At 43.8% G+C, this 18,220-nt stretch overlaps 1 protein-coding gene across 1 annotated transcript in view; it reads right to left on the bottom strand.

The window, feature by feature from the left end:
* The window catches only part of ARHGAP25 (Rho GTPase activating protein 25), an 88,103-nt gene extending 72,857 nt beyond the window's left edge, over positions 1-15,246 (bottom strand). Inside the window, exon 1 of the mRNA XM_061210570.1 lies at positions 15,198-15,246. The gene's annotated coding sequence lies outside the window, so the exon portion shown is untranslated. The remainder of the gene's footprint in view (positions 1-15,197) is intronic.
* Between the last annotated feature and the right edge of the window lie 2,974 nt (positions 15,247-18,220).

Genomic DNA, 18,220 nt, shown 5'->3' with positions numbered 1-18,220 from the left:
CTTGGTTTGAGTTTTTCAGTCTCTCCAAAGAAAGGAAAGGTAGAAGGAAGTTTCAGCGAAATAGTCTAGGGTTACAATCGTAGCCGGTTTTGTCATCCCTAATTGCCTGAGAGCATGATAACTTTCTGAATCTGTAGCTGATAAGTTCAGTTTGGCTGCTGGTTGGTGAAAGCCAACCTGCGGGGCTTTGAAGAGCATCGTCCCCTACAGCAAGACCTGTCTTCCACTCACCTCACCTGCTGCACCTTCCCCTCCTCCTTCTCCCTCCCTCTGCCTTTGCTGGGTCCCTCTCCCACCCTCTGTCTTTCCTCCTTTCTCCTCTCCATTGCTCTCCCTCGCTCTTCATCTTAGCTACCCACCCAGAGTAACTGACCACGCGACAACACTGATGTACAACTTTAATATTTCCATTTCCTGAGAAAAGCTGCTTTGCGCCTCTTAGGAACTCCCTGGATACCCTAACCCTAACCCCAGTGCTAACCAGTATCCAGTTAAAGAGGGGAGGTAGAGGGATTGGGGCTGCTGAACATGGCTTCCCAGTCGCTGAGTCTGAAGTGGAGGGATTAATTCATTGGCTTCACTTCGATCTCCATCATCAAGAAGACTTTGGGGATGAAGAGGTACAAACTACTATGTATAAAATAAGCTACAAGGATATAGTGTACAACATGGGGAATATAACTAATATTTTATAATAACTATAAATGGAGTATAACCTTTAAAATTTGTGAATCGCTCTATTGTACATCACAGAACTTATGTAACATTGTACATCAACTATACATCAATTTTTTAAAAAAGACTTTGATTATAGGAGCAAGAAGTGTCCCTTGGCACCCTATTTAGGAGCCTAAGCCCCATGACTTAGGTCCCAACCTCTCCTGAGAATAGCTGAATTCTCAGTCACCTGCATGCGCTTCCAAATTAGCTTCAGAAACCAAAAGTTCTACTTCCTTCTCCAAAAGAAGGTCAGAATTGTCTCTCTGGATCAAACCATTGCTCCACACCAGTAAGGGTAGCAGAAAAACATGTGTTGGTCTTATTTTAACTTACAAATTTCCCTGGGGTGGAGGAAAGTTAGCAGGCCACAGGGCAGTCCCCAGCTATCCCACGAAAATCTCCGAGATCACCTGTTTGTATGCCAGGCACTGTTCTTGGCAGCAATGGCCTAAAAGTGAGGGAAACAGACAAAGCCCGGCCTTCCAGGAGCATATAGTCTAGTGGGGGTGGAGACCATAGACATGAAAACAAATGAATATCATTTCCGGTACAAAAGTGTTATGAAGAAAATAGAATAAGGTGATGGGATAAAGAGAGACTGCGGTAGGGGGATGCTATGCTAGGTATTAACGGTCAGGAAAGACCTCTTTAAAGAGAAAATATTTGAGCCGAAGCTGAATGGAGTGGAGGAAAGACCATGGTAAGATCTGGGTAAGGGTAGATCAGAGAGAGAGTGGCAGACAGGCCCGAGGTGGCCTTGAGCGCCAAGTGTTTAAGGAACTAGGAGGTGGGCGTGGCTGAAGGGCAGTGTGAGACGAGAAGAGGAGAGGCAGGTGGGCTGGGGGAAGGGGCTGGGGTCAGACCCCACAGGCAGGGATAATTAGTTTGAATCTCATACTGATGGTTTTAAAGAAGACATTCCACAAGTTGATTTCCGCTTTTAAACACTATCAAGTCTGGCCATGGTGCAGAACGTATATTGTACAGCAGTGGTCCCCAACCTTTTTGGCACCAGGGACCAGTTTTGTGGAAGACAATTTTTCCATAGGGGGAAGAATGGTTCAGGCGGTAATGCGAGCGATGGGAGGCGGCAGACGAAGCTTCGCACGCTGGCCCACGCCTCACCTCCTGCTGTGCGGCCCCGGTCCTAACAGGCTGCGGACCGGTACCAGTCCACAGCCCGGGGGGGTTGTGGACCCCTGTTCTACAGGGCAAGAGTGGAGGCAGGAAGACTAGTTAGCAAAAAATTGCAGAAGACTCAGCAAGAAATGATGGTGTTTACAGTATCAGAGATAATTGAAAATAATCAGATGAGAAACGCAAATCACTAACGAATCCAAAAGTTTTTTCTGGTGGATTAGATGCAGGGTGGTAGAGAAAAACATGCATGGAAGATGACCGTAGGTGGAAGCTTGAGCAACCGGGTGAATGGTAGAGCCTTTTATTGAGGTCAGCTAAACTGGGTGGGGAGGAATGCGAAGAGAGAGAATTCTGGATTCTGTGTTGGACGTACTGGGAGAGAGAAGCCCGAGAGGGATCCAAGTGGAGATGGTGAGCAGTCTGGAGCCCAGCAGACAGACCAGGGCGAACGTACAAAAGGATAGATGGAATTTAAAGCCATGGGAAGGGATGAGACTACCCAGCAAGTGAGGATGGATGAGAGAAGGGGACGAGGGAACTGAGCCCTGGGGCCAGAGCTGGCCTCATAGACACGCAACCTGTGTGGTTGTACTGAGCCCCAGGTCCCTTGCACCTGGTTCCATGCTCTGCGGCTGCCATCTTGCAATTCTTCATAATTGGGAACTAGGAGCTCCACATTTTCACTCCTCACCAGGCCCTGCAAATGATGGAGCCAGTTCTGCCTCAGACACTTCAAAGTTAAGAATCTGGTGGAGACGGAGACGCCATCAAAGAAAGCTCAGAAAGAGTGATTAATGGGGTAAGGAAGGCCCAGAGTATGGTATCAAGCCAGCCCAGAGATTATTTCTAGGAGGAAATGGCCAACTGTGTCAAACACCGCAGGACACTGGAGTGAGACAAGGACAGCAATCGATGCACCCTTGGTCAAGTTCCCGACAATCAGTGACTTTGACGATGACCTTGGAAGCATATACAGAAGGAGGCCCCCTCATCCTACAGCCCACACCTCTTCTCTTCCCACTGCCCGCTCGCTCCATTTCACAGAGTGAGAGGCCTCACACACATGCATGTCAACATGCCAGTCCAGACATCCAAGCTCTGTTCTGGGCCTCCCTGCCATCAGCCTTCTGCAGAACAGCCACTAGGAGGAACCAGGAAGACAGGCGGCCCGGCCCTGGAAACAGCTCTGGCTATCCTTGCAGGGAATTTCACATTCCCAAGTGGTCTAGACAGCTAGCAGGGCCCAGGCTACAGGTGGGCAGACACCTCGGCAGCTAGAGCCCGACCAGAGCAGGACCCTGTAAGGTCCAGGCCTCCAAACGGTGGCCCCGTGCCCAGATCTAAGGGCAGTCCTGGAGGTGAAGACATGGGTAGACGGAAGCAACTTGTAGGTAGGAAAATGAGGTGGTTCTCATTCAGTTGCACATACTTTTCTCTAAGAAATATAAAAGTGAGTGTGACAGTGGGAGTAGATGTTAAGGCCTTGAGGAGAGAAAAAAATATTTGGGGGGAAAGGAAAGGAAATTTACTAGCTAGGCATAGCAGGCTTATCTGGGTCTGTTGAACATCCACCTAACGTGATTGTTCACAAATTTGAAGTAAATCCAGGCAGCTCAGTGGTCTCACTTTCCCCAGCAATGTTCAGGTGCCCGTGTACAGGTGCCAGGAAAGTGGCTTGTTGGGTTTAAACAGGGTTAGGGGCAGAGGAGTTAAGGGTGTTTGTTCCACAGCTCTGCGATGCCAGAATTAGCAATCTATGGTCAAGAGGACATAATGGAGGATTGATGGTGAAAAAGTGGTAGAACCAATGGAGTGGGAACTCACTGAGGGCAGAGAATTGCTGGAGTGGGTGCCTGCAAGTGAGACTTCAGAGATGGTACAGTTATGAGGGAAGACATGGTTTACTTAGGGCTATGAGCAGTTTCTTTCAAGAAACATTTTTTATCTGGAACCCTACTTTGTATCTGTAAAGACACAAAAGGTGATTAAATCATCCATCGCTTTCGTTATAATGCTGGGCATCTCAGCCCACAGAGGATGAGATATGGGGATAACTTTGTGATGACCAGAGATTGGTTAAATCCAGGGCTTTCTGGAGAGAAACAAGGGAAATGGACCAAGTTTACGGGTAGAAATGTAGTTATGTTGTCTGTGGGCGCCCTCTACTGGCACCTAGTCAGAATAGCCATCTGGGGTTGGAAGTTTTTGGGGGTGTGTGTGGGTGTGGGTATGTTTTAATTAACGACTGAAAACTTGCCCCTTATAGATATTTAGGGGCTATGGCTCAAGTGGGCAAGGAAACTTTAGTTACAGAACAAACACTGCGTCAGCATTTTAAATGTCACAGTCTCAGTTACATCATTTATGACTTTCCGATCCTCTTTACAGAGAGCCCTGCTTAACCCTAACCTTGAGGGTCTCTCCAATGGGATTGAGCTACTTGAAGTCAAGATCTTAATATTTTTTTATCTCCTTACATCCTGAGCCTAGTACTGTGCCCAGCATATTGTAGGTGTCTGATAAATATGTGTCAATCAAAATAGAAGGGCAATGAGCAAATGATCAAAGTGGTACAATGTCACAGAAGAAGGAGGGTTTAATCCTACTTGGGTAATTCAGGAAGGCTTCCAAGAGGAGAAGGGTGGTGGCCATGGTGATGGGGAGGGATAGGTAAAGTTGAAATGAATTCAGAAAATAGAAGAGCAAACCTAACGGCCAGATAGAGACTCCACAAGGCAGGGATTTTTGTGTGATTCTGGAAAGAACTTCCCTGCTATATGACTGACAGCTGTGGCTCCCAATCCTTCCCGAGAAAGTATGAGCAAGAATCTTAAAATTTCATAAAAACAGAGAGAGGAAGCTAGCATGGCAGATTCAGGCAGGCTGAAGGAAGAATCTGGAAGGATTTTTAACCATGAGTACTGAAAAAAAAAAAAAAAAGAGAACAACAATTCAAGGTTTAAAGAAGATTCCCCATAATTTTGTTTTTACTCTAAACTGTGCGACCTCACCGGAAATTCAGTTCAATAGATAATACAGAGCACTTTTACAATGATGGCATTCTTTTCTCAAAATGCCTTGTTTTCTCAGACACAGAGCGTGGGACCAGGGTGACTTTTCTGGTTTTCATACTGAGTATCTCGTATCTCAGGAACCCCCTGAGTCCCAGGCAAATTGGGACAGCTGGTCACCCTAGCTGAGCTGGGGAACTCAGAACAGCTCAGATGGAGAAGGCTGGAGCCCAAGCTGGTCTCGGGACAGAGCACAAAGGGCCCTGGCTGAGAACGGACAGGGGGTGCCAACTTACTCTGTACCTGTGATCATCATAACCCTGGGTTGTGTGCCCAGGGAGATTCCTCACCCACCAGCAAAATGGGTTTCTGGGTTCTGAACGACCAAGTGCCCAGAGGAAAATGCAGAAGAACAAGGAGGGGGAGAATGCACTCACAAGAACCCTTGGGTTGCAACAGCGGAACTGAGGCCAAGGAAGACAGAGGTCTCATTTGGAAGGTCCTGCTGTTTCTTCACAATTGTATCTAAAAATAATGGCCTGGAAATGAATAGTTGGCCACATGCGGGATTCTTACAGAACTGGAAAAACTAATCTGCTGCTGCTGTAACTCACACGTAAGACATCACAGACATTAACCATTGACCCCAGTGAGGCCCAAACAAACAGCATGCAACCTCACTTCGATGGCCAGAGATACTTGTGACAGTGGGAGACGTCTGCAGCTCTGGCGGAAGCGGCTCCACAGCAATGGAGGAGGGTCACCCAGGTGGTGCACAACCCAGAGTCACTCTTTTCCTACCCAGAGTAAGAGGAGTATGAGGAACGGCCCCTATCACAACAGCACGGAGACAGGGACCTCTCTACAGCAAGCGTCCTGCAGGACACTTACCAGAAGCTCCTCCTTATCCTTATAGGAAAGTCACAACTCAGGTACTTTACCAACTTAGGAAAGAAATGGCAAAAACAAACAAAACAAAAAAAAAGGAAAAGCAAGAGGAAAGGAAAAGGACAAACGATGAAAAGTGATGTAGCTGTGTAAACAGAGTGGATGAAATTTGTATGCCTTAAGGAAGGGCTGCAGAGTCAAAGACTGGAGGTAAAGGAGTCAGAAACAAGACGTGCCAGGCAACCCCAGAGCAACAGTGCTGTGGTGAGCCGGGGGCTGACGCTGGGCAGCAAAGAGGATCACCAGATGCTGAAAAGGCCATTTGTCTAAAGAAAAAAGAGAAGAACTAAACTGGACCAAGACAAACTAAACTAGCGCTGCTGGCTGGGGCTTTCACCAAAGACTGGGCTAGAAGGAGGTGATAGCGTACCCACGTTGTAGTCATGCGCTTGGCGGCAGTGATGATGACAAATGATATTTACAAAGCACATGCCGATGTCTGCTGTTATGCTAAGGGTTTTACCAAGATCGTTCCTTTAATTGTCACAATAGCCATATGGGTTAGCACTGTGATTATGCCCATTTTACAGATAAAGAAAGTGAGAACCAAGGTCACATGATTAGCAACTAGTGACGGTAGAATTTACTTTAAGGTAACTTTCTAACTACCATACCATGCACAGTTGGCTCATGTCACTGTAGCTAGTTCAGACTTTGTTAGAAATTTTTTTGGTCAACTTTATAAAAATCATTTTTAAATATGAAAAAATATTTTATATCAGCATCAGAAACTTCATACTGTACCACTTCCTCTTTCACTTTGAAACTCTCAGACCAACAAGGAAGCCTACAGATGGTTCAGAAGCCATAGGCCAGGGTGCCAGCAGTAGAGTATCACTAGCCCCATCTGGAACATCTGTGTGTACACATTTTGGAGGTGGGTGAGTAGCATAAGGAGGCAGTAAAGCAGCTGTCACAGGGCACAATATTGAGAATGTTCCTTGAAAAGGACCTGTCATGTAGAGGTGAGCAAATACATGTCACATGAATGAATGAATGAAATGAAAATGATTGGCCTCGGTGTACTGAAGCCACCATCATTATATATAACTAGCAAAAAAATATGAGTGGTCATAGAATTGTGTTTTCATTTATGAACTAAAAGAATTGATTCTCAGCACCCATGTTCTTTGAACACTGTTTTTAGAAAAATTACAATGCCCAGTTGCCACTAATAAGTATGAAATTTATTCACAGGCTACCTGAGGAGTTGTATACTGATAGATTGCATATACTTACACTCTCTCCTTAAAAGACTTCATGGGTTTTTCATCTTCAAATAGAAAACTCATTTGCAATGAACACATAAATTTATACCAAAGACAAAGGAAAATATAAGTCTGCTAATTGAATGGGTGAAAGCTGTGATTGAGCTTCAATTTAGCTCTGAGTTTCCTGGCAGACAAGGCAAAAAAAGAAAATCAATAGGTTTCACAATTGTCTTAACAGAAAGGAGGAAGCATCCCAGTCCCTCAAAGGAGACAAAGTACGAGCACTGAATTCTCAGTGAATTTTCTCACCTAGGGTTACACATGGGAGTCGCCTGCATTGTTCATTTCTTGTTCTCATTTTTACAAAATAATCAGGAGCAGATTTCATGAAATCGTTACCTGCGGTGATGATTAAAACTGATGGTGTGACAGACAAGTGCAGCTTAGTGAGCCCATCTGTAAGGATGCCAAGGTAATGTAGCCCAAGTACAGCTTCTAGTTTGAGCTGAGGTTAGAAATCAGATTATCTATAAAGAAAGGAAACAGGTGTTTGCTAAACACCTAACGTGTTATGTGCACGAAATGTTTTCTTCCTCTCAACATACATATTATTAATTCTGTTTAATAGTTAAGTGAATGTTTTACTGGGATTTACTGCAAATCAGCAAAGGGGTCCCAAGCTCACGCACTCTTTTTTGTACCACACACACATTCCTGCGCTCCTACACTCCTATCAAGAAAAGCCAATGGGCAATTCATCCCTTAGACAAGCTTCTGTCGGTGCCACTTTTTACAGGCAATTCGAGTTAATTCTCTCCAGAGAGGGCCTAGAGCGCTGGGGTTGCACATTACTGATTAAGGAGAAATTTCTTTGTTTAAAAACCAAGCAGACGGGAATAAAGATGCAGACCTACTAGAGAATGGACTTGAGGACACGGGGAGGGGGAAGGGTAAGCTGGGACGAAGTGAGAGAGTGGCATGGACATATATACACTACCAAATGTAAAATAGATAGCTAGTGGGAAGCAGCTGCGTAGCACAGGGAGATCAGCTCGGTGCTTTGTGACCACCTAGAGGGGTGGGATAGGGAGGGTGGGAGGGAGGGAGACGCAAGAGGGAAGAGATATGGGGATATATGTATATGTATAGCTGATTCACTTTGTTGTAAAGCAGAAACTAACACACCATTGTAAAGCAATTATACTCCAATAAAGATGTTTAAAAATAAATAAATAATTAGTTAGTTAAAAAAATAAAAGGCAATCAATCAGTTGGTAGGTTTGACTCAAATCTCTCAACTTCAGGAGGCTTCACTGAGCTCACCACAAAGGAAGTCCACAGTTTCTAGATCTGTGAGTCTCTCTGGTTAAATGGCCTGGGAAAGGATTATTACATTCTCCTTCCAGTGATAGGCAGACTCAAGGTCTCCCAGGAGACAAGATGTCTACACTGTGACTAAAACGTGACAGAGCCTTAATTTAGCTCTGAGCTTCCCGGCAGCCAAGACACAAAGAGAAATACAATGAGTTTCACAGCTGTCTTAACAGAAACGAGGAAGCACGCCAGTCCCTCAAAGGAGACAAAGTGTGGGCTAAAGCACGGGCAGGAATCGGGTGGTAGTAAGGGAGCCCTAAGTAGAGAGGGCTCCAGGCGGATGAGAAAGGGCAGGGAACTGAAAAGGACATGGCTGGGGTCTAGAGTGTGCGTGCGTCTGCTTGGGGAAGCATCTGTGGCAAGAACAAGCAGGCAGGTGTAATCCCTTCACAAGGAGGGGCTACAGAAAATTATAGAGTTTTTTCTTCTCCAAAGGAACAGGGACCATGTACAGGAAAATCAGTCTGAGAAGGATGGCAAGTCTGGGACTCACTGAAGAATATACACAACTATATCTTAAAGATATATCTATAGATATCTTTTATCTATAGATATATAGATAAAAATGAATGGCAGTGTTGGGGAGAGAGGTGGCGGGACCAGCATGCCGATTCCTAGGAGCCCTCCTGTGGCTCCCATGGCTGTTATCACAGGACTGGTCTTGATGTCCTGTAATTGTTTCTCTGTCTATGCCGCACTAGCCTGTTAAGCCTTGCAGGAGCAGAGAGCAGGACTGCCTTTAGATTTGCTTGCCAGACCTATGGGTGTCATTTTGTGTGTGTGTGTAAAGTGATTTTGATTTTTTAGAACGTATTCAAAGGAAGAACAAAAAAAGCTTTCAAGGAGAAAAATGGTGATGAGTAAAGCATAAGACAAGAAATGTAAATTATTTTCTCTCTTTGAGACTTCCATATCTCAGTTCCCCTCTGGGGACTCCACAAAACTTACATACCACCCCCAGGCTGGAATCTGTCCCATTGGCCTGCGCCTCACCCTGGCTCTCCCTGTGGTATTTCCCTGAGTCTCCATGGGCGCGCTTTTGTCTCAGTTGCTGTGCCAACGCTGAGGCTTCACATTAGCTCTTTACTCACTCCCTTCTCCTCTATCCGATTAAACAACCACAGAGCTGCCTCAGGAGAGGCATTTTTTCTTTCAAGCTGTCTTGTGTGTGATGGGACCATCATCACCACCTTAGTCTTCTTAACCAGTCCCAGCATCTTTCCAGCACCCCTATAATAAGCATCCTGCCGCTGACCACGTGTAGGTCCTGGCTGGTTGCAACCTCTGCAGCTGCAGGAGGGCTTTGCACCTGGCTGCCGACTGCCAAAGAGCATGTGCCGCCAGACCTTGTGCCAACACGCCTGGCCAAGCACTGGAATTTGTTTTAGCTTTGAGTATTCTCAATAATGTAGTTAATACTTGTTCACTATAGAAACTCTGGAAAATACTTATAAAGTAATAATACATACATGTGTGGGTATACCTCACCCATAAATCCTTCACCCATAATTAGCTACTCCAGTTGACCCTTGAACAACACAGGTTTGAACTGTGCAGGTCCACTTATAGGTGAATTTTTTTGATAAATATAGTTCCTGTGTTTTCATTTTACAGATCTTTAAGTGCAGCGAAAAGTTTGTGTTCGATTGGAGATCCTTTTGCTATTTCAACATCTTGCCCCCTTGAGTGAGTCACTTATCAATTCCTTTGTTTCTGAGGCAGAGATAGTAGTACTCAGATTTCTGGCTGCACGGAATGGGGAGGGAGGGTCCTGCGCCCCTAACCACCCCCCCATTGTTCAAGGGTCAACTGTATTAACAAATTGTATATCTCCTTCCAGATTTTTGAGTGTTTATTTACGCGTTTGTTTCTTTGTTCATTTTATATACAATAATAAAATAACTTCTCATGTAACTACCAATAACGTTAGTTAGGTACATTTGGAGCTTCCCAAATGCATTTCCCTTTCTTTTCCCTACAGAAGTAACAACCATCCAGAACTTTATATTAGTCAATTCCTCATTTTCCTTTATAGTTTTGCCATATACATACACAGTTTTTAAGCTTCCTGTAAATGAATCCCCATTCTGATCTTCTGTGACTTCCCTTTTCTGCCTAAAATTAAGTTTTTGCTATTCAGACTCATTGAAATATATGACCACAATTAATTAGTTATTGCTCTTGGGTAGCATTACATTTTATAAAGATACTACAATTTATTTATCTATTCTGTTAGTGATGGGCACTTGGGTTGTTTCCTGCCCCTTGTTATTTCAAGAAATACTACTGTGGAACTTCTGTACATCTCTTCTTGTTCATACACACAGTAGCTTCTCCAGGGGACAGTCTCCAGAGGGAAATGGCTGCTTCGTAGAGTTTGTACATCATCAGTTTCACTGAGCAATGCTAAATTGTTTTCCAAAATCGTTTTATTCTTAGTGTCTGAGAGTTCCTATTGCTCCGTGTCCTTGACAACACTTGGTATTGTCAGAATTTTTCATTTTAGCAATTTTGGTGGGTGAGATTAGGTATGTCATTGTGCTTTTAATTTACATTTCCTAATTACTGTGATTAACCATATTTCCATATATTTATTGACAGTATTATTCCTATCCTGTAAAATGCCTATTCATGTTGTTTCTTCATTTTTTAAACTATTTTTTGATTCATAGGACTTATTTATATATTCAATTCTCTCTGTCTCTGTGGATCTCTGTATCTATCTATGCATCTGTTTATCTAAAACTATACTTTCAAATCTGACAGCTTTTAACAAGAATAATAACCTACATTGGAAATTGGTCTAGTTACAGGGTCTTAAGTAACAAATATTTTTATTCCCTTTACTCTGATTTTCTAAAGAGCAAAACTAGATTCCATATCGGACAAATAATGATTTATCAAGTGGAAAAAAGCCCTCCACTACTGTTGTTTTTCACTTTACTACTTGGGAGATTAGAATAATGAATTTTTGTTTCTGGATAATTTTTTTTCAACATTGAATTTCAGAGGGGAAAAAAAAGTTGAAAACAACTGTCCCTCCATAGTCACTTTTTTAATGTATCTCAGAGTCATATGCTCTCTAGGGCCCATTGTCCCCTCATTTGGCTTAGGGGAGCTGAGAAAAAAGTAAGACGTGCCTGCAACTGGATACAACGTGGGTGGTCCTGAAATTCACCCAGAGATCTTCCAACTAAGCACTCCCCAGCAGCCGGGCAGGAAGGGCTTTCCCTGGATGGTCAATACCCTCTCAATAGAACACCTACATGCCAGCCTCTGGATGTGCCATACCCTTGGACAGTGTGCAAGAAAGGACACTGCATCCTAGAACCCACCCTCTAGGGCTTACAGTTCAGTTAGAAAGACAAATAAATGAAAGAGTAAAAGATATGAGTAACACTACATGAAAGAAATGGAAGGCTATCATGATTTTAACTATTGGACTAAAATTGAAGATGACAAAGGATCGAAGGAAGAAGTATGTGCTCTTGGCTCCACCTCAAGTCAAGTCTGTTGGCTCTGCATTTCCCTTGCCTCCAACCCCTGTTCCCTCCTAGGACCAATAGGTCAGACACAGGGTAGCTTGGGTCACGTTCTCCCACGGCTTCCAGACCCATGGTGTGGTCTCTGGTCAGCCTCCCATCCACTGGGGCCCTCCCCACTCTCTGAGATGGAAGTACAGAGGAGGGTCCTCCACCCTCTCTCGGAGACTTCCACTTTCATTCCAGCCCTGGCTCAGCACTCACAAGATTCAGAGGGAACTAGAAGTGCCGCTCACCAAAAAGACGTTGGAGCCCCTTCCTGGGCCACATCATGGATCAGTGTCTTGCTATTTCCCTAAGTAAGTGCTGAACCTGGTGTCCTCCTAGGGCACTGCCCATTCCCTGAAGTTATATCTTACTAAGAGCCTCTTGAAAGTTGACCTTGACAATGAATCATGAGGTAATACTTGGATTCCAGTCCCAAGTGACCTGATAACCACACCCTCTTGGTGAGGATCTATGCCAGTGGTTTTCAACTAGGAGAGATGTCTCTCCCCAGACATCCAGTAACTTCTGGAGATATTTTTGGTTGTCACAACTGATGGTGGTAGGGGAGTGCTACTGTCATCTAGTGGATAGAGGCTGAGGACGCTGCTAACATCCTGTAATGCACAGGATAGCCTCCATCACTGAGAACTAACCAGCCCAAAATATCTGTAGTGTCCAGACTGAGAAACCCAGAACTACTCCTGACTGGCCCAGGCTGGAAAAACCACAGGTCATGACTCCCTGTCATGACTCCCAGCTCCACACATTTTTTAATAGACGTGAGCTTCTTTGGTTATTCTTAAGTCAGTTCCTACAGTCACACCTGGACACAGGGTGCTGGAGAAGGGACCAGAGGTCCCATGGCTGAGTCAATGACTCTCTTCCCTCAGAGGGCTCAGCCAGTGACCTGAATTCTCATCAACGTGACACTCACAAAAAGTATTCTGGCTGCAGTCCAATCTCTTGGGGGGACAAACTTGTAAATGGCATGGATAATGACAAGGGCTCCTCTGTATTTCATTATGTAATTATGATTTTTTTCATTAAAAAATACTAAATAATATCATCTGCTTGTACTCAATCATTCATTCAGTCAACAAATATTTGTTGTGTGCCCACTAGGACCCAGCACCATGCTCTATGCTAGATGAATGGTAATTGTCCAAGTTTACTAACCTAGACCACAGCTGGACTTCTTGATCAGGTGAGATGGAGGGCTGGGAGCTTATTAAATTGCAGATGCTTGGGTCTCCCTTCAGAGATTCTGATTTTACAAGTCAGGGTGATGCCCAGGAATCTGCATTTTTAGTGAGCACTTGTGGTGACTTCTAACACAGGCTAACTATGGGACCATGTTTTAAGAAACGTTGGTAGAAATCATGAAATCTACCCAACATTATCCCAGGTCTGAGATTATGCAGACCTGCACTTTAATGTGGTAACGTCCTCTATCCCTGAAAAAAATCATTTAACCATTTAATCAATTAATCATTTAACCATTAATTGTCTCAAGCTTCCATTTTTAAAAGAAGGAGAATAAGACTTGTTCAAACACGGATCGTGAGAAGGTAGAATGACCCCACATAAATAGAAGCAAGACACTTTCAAAAGGAACAGAACCATAGAAGTTTTACTTTTAAAAACAAATTTTTTATGACATACAATAGAATGAGCATTAGCCAAGTACATTGATATCAACAGTAGTTAGGAGAAAACCCTCTGATTATGTAAAATCTCTCATTCTCTGAACCGACCTGCAATGATTCTCAGCTTGGTTAGGGACCACTAATCCTCCCTGGTTACCAAGATAAATGGCTTCTCTGATTACTCTCAATTTTCTTTCAAATTCTTTCTCAGACCTATATCATTAACACTCAGATATGTGACTTTGCAGTGGACCCCTTGCTTTAGTAGCTCATTAACCACTGTTAGAAGCCCAAGTTTAAACCTGTTCCAAGCAAAACTTTTCCAAGCCATTAGAAACACCTTAATACTTATCTCTGTCTATTATCAAGGAAGTTATCTCACTATACAAGCATAAGGTCAAAACACAGGGAATCATTTCCAGCCCAACTGCTCTATTCTAAATTACTGGGGTCAATTTAATAGTAGAAGGAACCCATATAAAGAAACTCATGATAACAATTATAGAACAGATTAAAATCAATGTATCACATGAATGGACCTAGAGATTATCGTACTAAGTGAAGTAAGCCACAGAAAAAGATAAATATCATATGAAATTGCTTATATGTGGTATCTTAAAAAAAATGATACAAATAAACTTATTTACAAAACAGAAATAGACTCACAGACATGAATACAAACTTACGGTTACCAAAGAGGAAAGGGTAGGGAAGAAATAAATTAGGAGTTTCAGATTAAAATATACACACTACTATATATAAAATAGATAACCAACAAGGACCTACTGTATAACACAGGGAACTATACTCAATATCTTGTCATAACCTATAATGGAAGATGATGTGAAAAAAGAATATATATGTTTATATACATGTACAATTGAATCACTTTGTTGTACACCTGAAACCAACACAACAGTGTAAATCAACTATATTTCAATAAAAAATTTTTCTAAAAATCAATGTATCACCAACATCATTAACGAGAAGAGGTATGAATTAAAGGCCAGAATATCTCAGAAAACATACCAGAGTCCCCTAAGGTAATTAATCTAAAATGTATTCTGTCCCTTTAATTAAACGTGTCTTTGTTATACCTTCAAAGGCCTCTATATTCCTGTCTTGTCCACACTATTTACTTTTTGCTACAAGTAACACCACCTTAGCCCCGAGTCCACAGAGAAGGTCTGGGGACCCAGTGGGCTCATAAAACAGAACACCTTGCGTTCCTTTACAGATCAAGCATTTCCAAAGACTGCTACCAAAATCCACTCAAAATATGGATGAGTGTCCAAACAGGAGGGAAATTATCCTTCCATGATAAACAGAGAAAAACTCACCATGTTTTGTGAGATCTGTAGCCTTAGTCCATCCCAAGTACCCCAGATCCCACACACCAAGGAGCTCCATTCCCGCCACCTCCAAACAAAGAAGAACCCCTCCCCAGCACTTGGGAACTCTGAGCCAACATATCAGTTTGAATGCAAATTTTACCCCAAACCCAGCTCTGCGGACAGATTCATTTTTAAGTAGACTATGCTCCCTGCAGACCAACATGCAAATGGTGGGAACCCAAGTATGAGAACCACAAAGGCAGCAAAAAGACATTGACCATACCTATTTTCCCAGCCTCCCCTCGCAGGTTGAAATCCCAGTTTCTTGGCAACTTCAGGGACATTTTGCTTCTGGTTTGGGTGAGTTGCTGCTGAAGCAGGGAGTCTGCCTCAATTCACGCCCTTCTTGGCTTTTTGATCTTCTTGCCTCACAAGCTTGTGTGTGTGTGTTTTCCCCTTTACGATTGCTTCACAAGCAATCTTGGGTTTGAGGTTGATCTGCCAGCATGTCTTCTCCTTTCTCAGATGAAAGGTCCATCCATCTGTCACCAGGGATGGCACCCAAACCCGCCCACGGTCCCTCGGGGGGCTGGTACCTCGTGAAGTGTGCACCCTGCTTTTCCTGCTTTCAGTATTACCAGAAATATCCCAGTTGACACTTCACTCTGCGTCATGGGAAGCAAAGCTCCTGTTCGAAAGAATCTCAGGCCTCACTGAGGCGAGGTCGTGATAAACAACGGCTGCCTCTTGGCTTTTTTTTTTTTTTTAACTGTCTGCTTCCTTGCATTTGAGGAAGTGGGTGGTTGTTCAGTGTAGATGATACATTATAATCTCTTTCTTGAGAAAATGGTTTTTGGAAATGCTTATATAAGTAGAGTGAGTGCTCTTGGGTTATAAGCCTAGAGGTTTGATTAAAAGAAAAAGAAAGGAAAATTCTAAGACTCTGGCCATCTACCTCTAAGACTCCCTTCTCATTGAACAGAGTGGGCTTACAAAAACGGTCAGTAACACAAAGAGCATTCCCCCAAAGTCACCTTCGTTTAGGTCACCTTCTTTTAGTCACCTTCTTCCTGCTATAAGGCCCACATAGTAAGTTCTCCACCTACTCAGGACAAAGGTTCCAAGCGATCTCAGCCTGATGTCAGGAGGGTTCTGATGTATTTAGCTAATAAGTGAGCTTTAGCTGGGTAGACCCACTTAAGTGTTATAATGGTTCTTTGACCTTGTGTACAGGGTGTGGGTTTGGGAATCAGACTGATATGAGTTCACAACTCAGTTCTTCCACTTCCTAGCTCTGCAGCTTTTAACAAGCAACTGAATCTCTCTGGGCCTCAGTATCCTTAGCAGTAAAATGGGTTGATAATAACCATGACTGCACAGAGTGGTGAAGGCATCTAGTACAGAGCTGGACGCATAGCGGTTACACCACAAACGTCAATTCAACCCTTATTCCATTTAGTTCAGTTCCGTGACAGGCTTTCATATGTTCAGCTGGGCCAGACTAACCTAGTGATTAAGTATTTGGTCCCAGAGCCAGACTGCCTGTGTTCAAATCCTGGCCCAACCACTTTCTTGCTGTGTGACTTTGGATAAGTTTCTTGACTCCTCTGTGCTTCAATATTCTCATCTATAAATGAGGCAAATAATAGGACCTACTTCAGAGGGCTATCATGAGGCTTATTAAAGATAGTAGATAATAAAGACTAATAAGGCTATAAGGTAATGGGACTAATAAGATAGTAGGTAAGCGTGCTCACAAGAGTCACTACTGGCCAGAATATGAGCTACACATCCTTGGTCCATTCATTCTTCAGCCCTCCTGGATGACTCTGCTACACTTTCTTCTTTGCCCCTGTTGATGACCTGGCTTCCTGTTCCATTGAGAAAGTTGATGCAACTGGAGGAGAGCGTCTGCAAGCTCCCATCACTGTAGCGCCCTCACGTCCATGCATGGAAGTTCACACACTCAATCTTCTCCCAGTTCCGAAGGATAAACTGTGTTTATCACTGTGTCATCACTCCTCCATCTTTACTGCTTCATCAGTTTCTTCTCTCTCTTGGATCATTCCCACCAGCATTCACACTTATTCTTTTTTATACTATAGTTTAAAAAAATCTCTCTCGATGTCATTTCCCCCTTTGGCTACAGCCCCATTTCTCTCCTTCATTTCTGAGCCAAGCTTTCATAAGAATCGTCTATACTTGCAAACACTTGTCCTACTATTCTCTCCTGAATCTTTTCAGTTGACGTTTTTGCTCCCATGACTCCACTGAATATATTTTGATCAAGGACATGGACCACATCCCTGTCACTGAACCCACTGGTCAATTCCACACGTCATCTCACTTTGACACATTTGATTACTTTCTCCAACCCTAAGCCCTCTCTCCGCTTGGCTCCCAGGGGTCCTCACGGGTGTGGTTGTCTGCCTGCCGTTCTGCTCCATTTCCATTTCCTTGCTGATTCCGTCTCATCTCCCTGACCTCTTACCATTGAAGGAAACCAGGATCCACTCACTGGACTACTTTTCCATCTATACCCACACCTTGGTGAGCTCATCTGTCTCAAGGCTTTAAATGCCATGCATCTGTTGATCCCTCCAATGTAGATTTTCAGCCCAGACTGCCCCCTGAACCCCAAATCATACACATCTCTGCTTATATAACAAATAACCACCTCAAGCTAAACTGTCCAAAACTTATATCCGGGGGACCAGGCTGAAGGAGCAGGGGTGACCTGAGGCATATTCTTCTCATTGTGAATGAAAGGAGTGTAAGAGGGAAGAACCATATATGCATATTTAAAGCCTCTGCTCTTATCATATCTGCTCATATTCCGGTGACCAACACACATCACGTGACCAAGTCCAAAGTCAGTGAAACAGGAAGTACACACAGCCCGGGGGTGGGGGGAAAAAGGAGTAAATGTTTGCTGATCAATACTCCAATCTATCACACCAACACGGCTCAGCTACCCTCCAAGCACCCCAGGGGTGCTGGATTCCTCTGAACTTGACTCAGTCAGTTGGAGACTTCGGAGCGCCCGCTTGGCATTACTGCCTGCCTGACCCAAACAGCACTTCTCTTTCTTATCCTGACTTGGGGTGGAGGCAGGGGTGGATAGCCATCCTGAGTCCCAGCCCAGCAACATCTCCACAGGGAACTTGACATCATGCAAAGGTTCAATCCTGGGACCTTAAACTCAAGAACTCTGAAAATATCTGGAAGGTAGCATTTAGAAACATGGAGAGAACTTTCCTTACTCTTCAGGGTAGGTTCCTGTAAGTCTTGGGAAAATCTCGTGAC

This window comes from Eubalaena glacialis, chromosome 14, assembly GCF_028564815.1.
Source record: "Eubalaena glacialis isolate mEubGla1 chromosome 14, mEubGla1.1.hap2.+ XY, whole genome shotgun sequence".
Classification (NCBI taxonomy): domain Eukaryota; kingdom Metazoa; phylum Chordata; class Mammalia; order Artiodactyla; family Balaenidae; genus Eubalaena; species Eubalaena glacialis.
This window is presented reverse-complemented; position numbering and strand designations above follow the sequence as displayed.